The 11,003-nt window shown below is 39.0% G+C and overlaps 1 pseudogene; it reads left to right on the top strand.

Moving 5' to 3' along the window:
- Positions 1–4,036: 4,036 nt before the first annotated feature.
- On the top strand, positions 4,037–9,573 carry LOC148731228 (uncharacterized; annotated as a pseudogene).
- The last annotated feature ends 1,430 nt before the right edge of the window (positions 9,574–11,003 follow it).

Here is an 11,003-nt window from a genome sequence, read left to right as displayed (position 1 = left end):
TACAGTATTTTTTCAGGTGAATGACGCTGTTTTACCTGTACAAGAGTTAATTAATTGATACCGTTTCTACTTTTAGAGCAGCCGCCAGCTGGAGATAATTTATAGTTTAAAGATTCAAGATTTCATCACTGATCACTAGGGGCTATGCAATTGTTGATCTAAAGGACTTGAAATGAATTATTTATCATTGTTCTTATGGTTGCTAATCATAAACAAGTTGTGATCCAAATTCAATTATTATTCCCACGGCCTGTCGCACGCTATGCAGCTCAGCAATGGCGTTCTCATGCTCCTTCAGAGAATAACTGGAAAAGACTGCTCGTTTGATAGGTTAGATAAAAGCAACAGCCTTGAAATTGTTACTTTACGCAATTGCTCAAAAGATATTTCGAATCATTGTTCTCACTGGTCATTTTCTTGAGTTAAAACGGAAAGTGAAATTATACTTGCTAGAGAAGGTGTTTTCCGCGAGGACGAGACGCAGAGCTTAGACACAATTTGCCCACACCACTGGCGTGAACTCTGACCTGGCTGGCGGCGCGACACTTCCACGTGCTGTGTGCCACAAATCTTATCCCAACATGGAGCAAACGGAAAAGCGGTTCGAGGAATTTCGAAAATGGTGAATTAATTTTCAGGTTCATGTTTTCAAAAGCTCCGCTGTCCCTGACCACTGTGTAAATTCTGGACACGAGATTGAGATTACTGCACTGATGAAAGAAGCTATTGAGTCTTCCGGGGGTGTGCGTGGCGTAATTGTGAAAGTGTGCAGTCCTCCCAATGCTCCATCCATCAAGAGTTTCAAGTGGGAGAAAGTGAGTTTTGTAAGAAACCTTTGCTACGGCCAGGAAGTGATAAGAACGTGGAGAGCCTACGACACTGGCCCTGGAAAAAGTATTTCCTGGTCAAACTGCGATGTCCCTGAACAATCGGAACTGGCGACGATGGAGAACAGGCCCTCGACCATGGAGACTATCACAAGCTTTGTTCCATCAGTACCAAGATGAATAGGTGGCCGAACCCCCTCAACTGATATAAAAGGCAACTCTGATTGTGTAGACGAGTCTTCAGATGAGTCAGGCGTTGATGTCGATGTTGCTAACAATTGTCTATTATTTACATGCGTAGAAGAGGGAAGCGTCAAGACATTTATACGGCATTCCTCGCTGGTTCAACACTCGGGCTATGGAAAGCACAAGCGTGTTCTAGAGTATGAAACGCTTTTTAACAGGGCCATGACAGAATACGCAACTAATCTGGATTGTGGCGTTAGTAAATGCCCAACGGTCCTAGAAGGTAGTAAACCATCACTACCAACTGTGCCCACTACTCTTCCGATGGGATGGGCACTGAAATCGACACAGTCCCGTAGTACAAAGATTACTGACAATCAAAAGCAGTAACTTAATTCCAAGTATCAAAATGGAGTCGCACAATGTCAGATTTCTTTTTAGATGTCAGAAATTACAGTGCAAAACCTGGGAAAGTCGTGAAATAAGCTGATTGCATGTGGATATCTTCTGGTTATTTATTTAAAGCATAAGGTTTTCTTGAAAACTGCTGATTTCCAAGACTAATTTGCTCACATCTGGCCCTGAAATCTAATATCGCCATTTTCCGCCAAAACAAAAATCTATTCGAGAAATGAACCACATAGCGATGAGTAGTTCAATAAGTTGGTTTTGAAACGGCTTTCTAGAGCGCGCGCTCGGGATAAAAACAAACAATAATATTGCTGATTTAATCTCTTGTTTTCTTATTCTCATTTAGTTATGCGATTTAAGAAGCGAAAGAAGCAGCAGTGGGTAAGTCTACCCGGTTTTCAACTCTAAAAGTTACCACAAGGAAGTTTTTGTCTTTGAACCTTCGAGGCCTAAAAGTATATAGCACAAAGATAAGTGGGCTGTTCATGTTTTTGAAATTAAAAGGTTGCACGTGACCAAAGAGTTCCTTTTTACCAGAGCTGGATAGTGTGTTCAAAGATTATGATTTTCACCGAGTGCAAAGTCTTGAAGAAAGGTTGGAAGGCCTGGACACCTTTACCCAAAACTTCTGGTAAACAAAGTTCGTCTGAACAAACGAACAAGCACTTGTTCAAGTACTGCATTCTTTGGCAAATTGATTTCCAACCACGCTTGCTCATCTGCGTTGTTTACTGGGGGTATCAAGGTTCGAAATGGTGAGCGACTGAACAATTTAACATTATGCCAACGCTTTCAGATATCTGGAAACAGACGGCAAATTCATTGTTCCCTCTCAGTAAAGCTGAAGAAAAGCACGATGTTCATCGCATGTTATTCAGCACCAGGAAAATACTAATGAATAGCTGTTTTCCTTAATGTTTTCCTCAAGTTTTCCCGTGTGCGTGAACGCTGCATTTCCAAGCGTCTTTTCACAGAATAAATAATGGTGAATGCCATGAAAACATGATGTTTGGGATTGTTTTTCTGCTCCACGAAAACGCTAGTATATAGCTTGTTTTCTTAAATGTTCTACTACAGCTTTCCCGAGCGCAAGAAAGCTGGATATTGCTGCGATATTGGTTTTCGCATGCAATTTAACTGACGCGGAATTCAAAAGTCAGGTAATGAATTTTCCTACATTAGTAGCCGGAGTTTGAGCAAATTTCGCTTTTCACATTTTTGCCGTTAGTTTCCGATTTTGTTTGATTCTTGTTGACACTCACTCTTAAGTCGTGTTTCTTACTGCGAAGATCGCTCTCATAGTCAACAAACATCATGTTTTCATGGCATTCACCAATGGTAATTCTGCGGTAAAACGCTTGGAAACTGAAATCCAGCTTTCGTGCGCTCGGGAAAAGTATAGTAAAACATTTAGGAAAACAAGCTATATACTAGCGTTTTCGTGGAGCAGGAAAAGAATCCCAAACATCATGTTTTCATGGCATTCACCAATAGTTATTCTGTGGAAAGACGCTTGGGAATGCAGCGTTCACGCGCACGGCAAAACTTGAGAAAAACATTAAGGAAAACAGCTATTCATTGCTATTTTCCTGGTGCTGAATAACATGCGATGAACATAGTGCTTTTCTTCAGCTTTACTGAGAGCGAGCAATGAATTTGCCGTCCGTTTCCAGATATCTGAAAGCGTTGGTATAATGTTAAATTTTTCAGTCATTCATCATTTCGAACCTTGATACCCTCAGTAAACAAAGCAGATGAGCAAGTCTGGTTGGAAATCAATTTGCCAAAGAATGCAGTACTTGAACAAGTGCTTGTTCGTTTGTTCAGACGAACTTTGTAAGCCAGAAGTTTTGGGAAAAGGTGTCCAGGCCTTCCAACCTTTCTTCAAGACTTTGCACTCGGTGAAAACCATAATCTTTGAACACACTATCCAGCTCTAGTAAAAAGGAACCTTTTTGTCACGTGCAGCCTTTCAATTTCAAAAACATGAAGAGCCCACTTATCTTTGTACTGTGTACTTTTAGGCTTCGAAGCTTCAAACCCAAACACTTCCTTGTGGTAACTGTTTTAGTTCAAAACCGGGTACACTTACACATTTCTAGTTCTTCCGCTTCTCAAAATTGCAATTGAAGAGGTCAATGGAAAGTGCTACTGCCTCTGATTAAAATGAAAACACCTCTCATTACATTGGCTAGCAAAATGTGTATGTGTTAATGAAGCAAAAGAAAGATAAAATAAATATATGGGTGATTTTCCACTTTCCGCGTGATCAGGAAACCCTAATAAAACACTTTCCCTTTTTTATAAAATGCTACCTCCAAAACTTTTAATTAGTTCTAGTTCCCAAGCTCTTTTCTAAAGGACATAATAATACAGACTCAGTCTGGGAATCATAATTACCCGCTAAGTACATGTTCAATCTAATTTATTTCCATTTCTTAGGTGTTTCTTATGACCTAAAAATCTCTTTATTAACAGTGCAATCTCATTAACTTCGGTTCTAAGCTCCTTCTTTGATTTCTTGCATCAGAGACAGTTTGTAAGGCTGCAATTTTTGTTAAAGCTGAGTCTGAGGTGTTTAGGCTGAGAGGTCTTCGACAACCATAATAATTATGCGATTGAAAGAGAGTGGCATGGTTGTTAGAGCATGTGAGTTGAACAGAGGCAAATTTACCCAGTCAAAGGTTACAGCATCGACCACAATACCTATAAACAATTCTTCAGCAGGAGGACAAATTTACTTAAGGAGGCTCGAAAGGGTTTTCCACAATTAACAGCAAATGCCAATCAGTAAAAGATATCAGGACTGTCAAACTTATCATCAAGTTAATGCCTTGACATATGCATAACACTATCTTAGGGCAATATTTTAAGGGGGCTCGTCAGGCATTATCTGTTGCCATGACAACAGTACAGTAGTGCTAAAAGACCTTCTTGTTTTGCACTAAGCAACCGTTTCTGTGAATAACATTGCAACGTCCAAGAAGGCGGCCGTTCTTCCCGCTAGCGTGAGAAGGGCAAGGGCCGCTTTTGCAAAGCGAAAGCTTTTATTCGTAATAAGGATGCCGCAAACTGGCTGAAAGGTTCCTGGTCTGCTCTTGAAAAACAAAAAAATTAAAAGAATGTGCGTGATCCGGATGTCTGCAGTGGATTTCCACTTCGCGGCTGTCGAGTTGTAGAATTAAATGTCCTCGCTGAGGCTTTGGATGGAGGCTCTGAAGCCTGTGGAACAGCTCTACGGCTCTCCGACTGCATAAAAGAAACAGTGTCTGGGCTAGGATCACTACTCTACATATGCTGTTCAAACTGTGAGTGTGGAGAGACAAATATTGGTCGAACAAACAAGACCCACCGTAGTACCGGAACAACGCGAGGGAGACCAATCTTTAATGTAAACACGAAGCTCGCTGCAGGTTTGTTTACATTTAACGTTGCTAAAAATATTGTTTTCCAGCATCCATCTAACATCTAGCCAATTTCTCGATATGTTGAATGGACATATTTATAGGGATGCTGCACGAAGGAATAGGTCCTACCCACGTAAACGAGTTGTTGTCATCCATTAATATACCATCACTTGGAGAGTCCACGCTGAAGGCTCGCGAGAGGGAAGTAGGGCCCCAAATTGAAAAGTTGGCAAAGCAATCATGTCTGTAAAGTTTAGAAAGCGAAAGAAACCTGTGGAAAGATGATAGTGAAAAGGAAAATGTGGAGACAGGAGTGTCATATGACATAGGATGGCAAAAAAGGGGAAAAGCCCACAACAGCCTAACAGGTAGACTGCAAATTCTACATTTGAAAGAATTGAAAAGGGGGCATCTGGATATGCATTTTCATAGAAAGCTGCTATTTTTTTCTCCGGATTGTTCTTTAGCTTCCTGACAGTTCTCGTGTCAGCCAATAGTCAAAGTTAATTAAACAAATGAATAAAATATATCCTTACTTTCACCACTAGGTGTTGGCTCCATGGTGGGCCTAAAAACTGGCAAGGTGATTTGCTATGGTTCAAGGTCAAAAAGGTAATGTATATACATATATTTTGTCTACTAGCACCTTGTTGTAAACGACAAGAGCTATGGTGTTTTTTCAATTCGACGAAAAAAGTACAGAATCATTCGACACATGACTTCACCCATATTTGCCTCCTATTGAAAGTGTTACCCAGGACCTTTACCCACAATGTCTTTTGTAAAGGAGTGCAACATGTGAAACTGCCAGCAGACAGTCAAATAACCCTTGCGTACATGACTGCAGGCTCAACTGGAAAGGCTCATCAAAAGCTATGGAAGCTGATGTTTGTGTTGATCTAGTCAAAAGGTAATTACTAACCAGGTATGTAAGAGTAAAAAAAAAGAATGAAATAACAATTATAATAATAGTTGTTAACATGTTAAGTTCACAGTTTATTGCTGTTATGAGAGACTTGAGGAATCTGTTCTTATGATATCAGTTTTACAGTAATGAAACTTGAGCCATAAACAGTGGAAAGCTTTACAATACCTTACACCCTTGGTAATAAGGATTCAAAGTTTGACAAGAAAGCAAACATGAAAATGCAGAAAAGAAAATACTTTAAGATGATCCGTTGGTGTAGTTTGAATGCCCTCACTTTTTATGGCAAAAAAATTAATTTTTGTGGTTTTTCTCTGCCTAACAGTCGTGGAGAAAAAAATGTAGTTGTATCTGTTCTTGTTGTCCATGCTGAAAGATCCTTTGGTAGCTCACTATACGGTATCAAGACCCAAAACAAAAGCCTGACAGATATGATGATACAGTATTTCCAGCGATGCTTTGGTTACGCACTAAAGCAGAGAAAGGATGATGAAGAAGGTGTGCGAAATGATCTGAAGTCTATTGTGCCCCATGCTTATGGTGACCATTCTTCCTGTGGCAACTGGTGTGGCTACTTAAAAAAATAATGCATCCTACAAACACAGAGGCCTTCCCCATGGCAAGGATCTGATGGACAAGAGCTTGAGGCAGTCCCTGGAAAAGATCCTAGAAGTAAGTACAGTGTACATGTATGGTGGCACAGCTCGCTCCTCACAAATTCCCAATTCCCACCATTTTACATGTAGTAGAGGAACACAACTCTTAGAAAATAGTGTTAGTGCTTATGACTGTACTCTAATTAATAACTGCGAGGGATAAAGTTATAAGTGTTAGGGGACTATCAACCTAGCTCTTTCTCAGTTTCACAAGCTTTTATGAGATACCAAATTTTAGTGAATAAAAATATTTGTTTCTTAAATTTAGATTTATGCTTCAAATACCAAGAAGCTAGCTCCCCTTGGGTCGAACCAGGTAAATGAAGCACTCAACAACACTATAGGAAGCAAAGCTCCAAAGACCTGACACTATGGATCTCAATGACTTCTGGTGTTGCATGTGCTGTTGGCCAAAAGAACTTAGGCCAATCTAATGTTTCTCAGGTGAGCAGATATAATATTATGAGCATTTTGTACACTTCCCAATTTGTGAGATCCATAATTTGAACATTACTCATTATCCACCATGTCCAGTGTTGTATTACCAGTACGTTGCATATCATAAGTCACAAAAAAAAACAAATCAGTAAAACATCACTATATTATAACTAAGAATATGTTTTTCACTAAGAGTGGTGAATTTCTCTTAGGCTTTTATGAAGACACAACTATCTCCAGGTTCCATTTCTTTAAAGTTTGCAAAGAAAATGGACAAGAAAAACTCTAAGTTTGAAAGAGAAACAGTAAACAAGAGAGTACACAAAGAAAAGAATTGAGAAGAAAGAGAAGCAGTTAAAAAAGACAAAACAGCTTGAGAACAGAGAAGGGCAACAGTATAGTTGTGGATTGGGCTTTGATGGACACAATGCTGCTCAGGAAATTCCAGTACCACCTGCAGCCTCAAAGATTGAGAAAGTATCACTGACCAAAGACTACCATCAAATCATATTTGATTTGGAAACATCTGGAAGGGGAAAGTAGCTTTGCAGGGTGGAGTTTAGTAAAAATGTAACAAAGTGAATATAATGATGTTTGTCTTAGCATAGTATTTCTGAATTGCACATTAGAGAATAATTATATTTAATGATGGAATTGTTTTCATATTTTGCTAGATTGCTGAATACTCATCCTGATAATTTGCATCACCTAGACTCCTTTGTTTTATCATGCCTTGTTCTTAAAGTGCACCTAAACCCAAAAATTTTTTTCGCTTAATGAAATAAGGGGATTTTCTGGAGTATTTCTTTGCAAAAACCTTTTGATTTGCTCAAATCTTCGATTTTCTGTGCCCAGTCAAAATTAGGAAAATCAGCCACCATCTTGGCTCACAACTGAGTTTAAAGAGGAATGGTTCTTGCGGGTAATGTGACGTCAAATCGAGAACACGAAAGTCTACATTTGGCACATTTTCATTTGTTTGGGAAGGTTGTAGTTGATATTGTCCGAAAATATGCCGACTGAGTGTGTTGGACATAGGACTATATAGCAACGTGCGTAATTTGCAAGAGGGTATCGCGCTTCATACATTCCTCATACAACACACCTAGTCGGCATATTTCAGACAATATCGACGACAACCTTCCCAAACAAGTGAAAATGTGTGAAATGCAGACTTTCGTGTTCTCGAGTTGACGTCACATTACCAACTAAAGAACCATTCCTCTTTAAACTCGGTTGTGAGCCAAGATGGCAGCCGATTTTCTGTATTTTGACTGGGCACTGATAATTGAAGATTTGAGCAAATAAAAAAATTTTGCATAGAAATACTCCAAAAAAAAACCCTTTTTTGTTAAGCTAAAAAAAATTTTGGGTTTAGGTGCACTTTAAACAAAATAGGTGAGATGCAGATTAGCAGGACAGGTATTCAGAATCACTCCTTCTATTTTTATTTTAGATATACCCTGCATAGATGCAGTAACCTTTTTTATGACATTTTTCTTTGTAATAATTATCTTTATCAAGTAATAATTGGATTACAATATCGTAAAACAGGTAATGATGCTGAAATCCTACAAATTCCAGCAACAGATGGTAAAGATTTCTCTATTTATTTGAAGCCTTGTAATGTAATATCACCAGAAGCATCTGCTGTGAACAAACTTACCCTCCAAAGAGGAATACTGTTTTATGATGGGAAGCCAATCACTGATGCCATTGCAACTGATGTGGCCCTGAAGACCTTAATTGAAAATTGAAAATCAAGAATGCCTTGCATTTTAGTTGTACACAATTGCAAATCCTTTGATGCCAGGTTCTTGGTTCAAGCAGCAGAGAAAATTGGAGTCATGGAGGACTTAGTTAAAACAGTTTCTGGCTTTACGGACTCTCTTCCAGCATTTAGGGAATTGCTTCTTGAAAGGAAATCCCATAGCCAAGAAAACCTTGTACAAGATCTTCTGTGTAAATCCTATGAGGCTCACAATGCTCTTGCAGATGTGCAAACACTCTACCAGCTAGTGGACAAGGTTCCAAAGGTCAAACTGCTACAACAGCACAGATTCAAAGTTTCATGGGTGGCATCCTATCAGAAGCTCCTAAAAGAAAAGAAACTTCTGGTTAATACCGTGCAGCCATTAGTTAGAGAGGAGAACATTTTAGCCTCAATGGCCATTAAGTGTACAAGCTCAGGTTTGGGTCTCCCTCACCTACAAGTGGTATGCCAAAGAGGCAAGGAAGAAGGGGTGAAGCAAGTTCTGATGGAGAGGTTTGACAACAAACCTAAAGTCTCCTCAAACAAGCAGGTGCTGGCGCAAATATGTCTGTACTCTATAAATAATGCAAATTAAGATTGTGATTTGTGCAATTAGTGTTTTGAAATAATTTTTGCACAGAAAATGTAGTAGTCAGAATGAGGATCAGTGAGACATTGAAGTGTGGTTCTCAGTGAAGTATAAAAAGCAAATTTTAAAGTACAGTTTGTATTTTTCAGAGTATACTACATTGTACTGTAGATATCACTTTTCGATATTTCATATTTCCACCGTGAGTTTGACTTATTAATTACGTGATTACCTATTTTATACATTGTTAATTTTAAGGGCCTCACTGAAAACCGCTATGGCGAGCTGGGCTCCCTCTTTAAATAGTTTTTAATTAAAAACTCCTGTTTGAGTGATGGGTGAAGAATTCCCATTTTGCTGTGTATAGAAACCAAACAAGAAAACATAAAAAGAGTAGGAATCAACAGTCTTTTCTTCAAGTGTCTTTGGCAAGCCTTTATTTCCCCAAAGGAAAAAATATTGAAACGTAGCTCACTGGAGTCAACAAAACGCCAGCGCTACAAAAAAATTTCAACTAAAGGTTTTTAGCTTCAAAATCACATCAAATCTTGACTTACCTCATATCTGTTATTTTTGCACGCATTCCAAGTATGAATTTCTGTATTGGTGATATCAAACACATGAAAACAACCGAAAACAAACTTAATATCGAGTGCATACTTCCAAGACGATGGGCGCCTTTTTTTGTCTCGTCCCAGTCCTCAGCGTGCATATTCTCTATCCTGACTGTGATCTCAAAACCATGTCTACCTTTCACGGCAGTTTGTGAGGAGACAAGCACGGTGACACCCGGTTTTTTTTGTTGTTGTTGCTGTTGTTTTTTTTTTTTGTTTTTTTGTTATTTGCTATGAACAGTCTAATAAGGAATATATTTGAAGAAGGAAAAAAGTTTGATAGTAGAACATGATTTTTTTTGGAAAATAGCTCCGTACTTGGTGTGTTTTGGCTAAGGCGAGGAGTTCAAGCTGACCACGAAACTGTCCGAAAAAGTGCAAAATCCCCAGAACCAGGCGGCGATCAAAAACAGCTAAAAAGAAGCAATGCTCCTTATTTTGATAAAAGAAGCTTTAATTTCAAAATAAAATTTTGTGTTTCAAGTTACCAAGGCTAAATTATATATAAAGGTGATTCTGTTTCGAATTTTTAATGCACAAGCGGTAAAAATACACCATTTTAAGAGCCCGCTGACGCGTAAACAAGAAAGGTGACCGCACTTTTTTATTGCATTTTTTTTAATGTTTATATCATGAATTACCTTAAGTCACCTTCAGTCGACTTAAATCGCCTAAAGTTGCAAGTTCTTTTTGCCAATTTTGCTAAAGTCGCCTTAAGTCGCCTTAAATTGCTCAAAGTCGCCCAAAGTTATGGGGACTTAAGACCCCAGAGTAGGCCTGAATTGGGAAACAAACTGTACATGCTAACAAGTCTGGTCTAGAAAGTAAATACGAAAAATTTATATCCGAGCCTGCAAATTGTCCGGCCTACAATTCTGCAGACTTTCTTGTCTAAGTTTTTAATTTGGTTTATGACTTGTACCTCCATCCCTGATCATCACACAAGTACAACCTTATCAAATTTTTACATAGGTTACATAAGTTAAATTGACCACTCCCCAAAAGGGCTTTTCAGGTGTGTGGTGGATGTCCTCCCCAGGGGTTTTGTGTGTTTTTTTGTGTGTTTTTCTGTTTTTCTGTGTGGTGGATGTCCTCCCCAGGGGAGGACATCCACCACACAGTAGTCTCGTGCGTAAAAAATTAACGTCTACTACCCCTAACCCTGCAGGAGACGGGGCCTACGGTTTATTCGTCCTT

The sequence above is a fragment of the Stylophora pistillata genome, chromosome 5 (genome assembly GCF_964205215.1).
Source record: "Stylophora pistillata chromosome 5, jaStyPist1.2, whole genome shotgun sequence".
In the NCBI taxonomy this organism is placed as follows: Eukaryota; Metazoa; Cnidaria; class Anthozoa; order Scleractinia; family Pocilloporidae; genus Stylophora; species Stylophora pistillata.
This window is presented reverse-complemented; position numbering and strand designations above follow the sequence as displayed.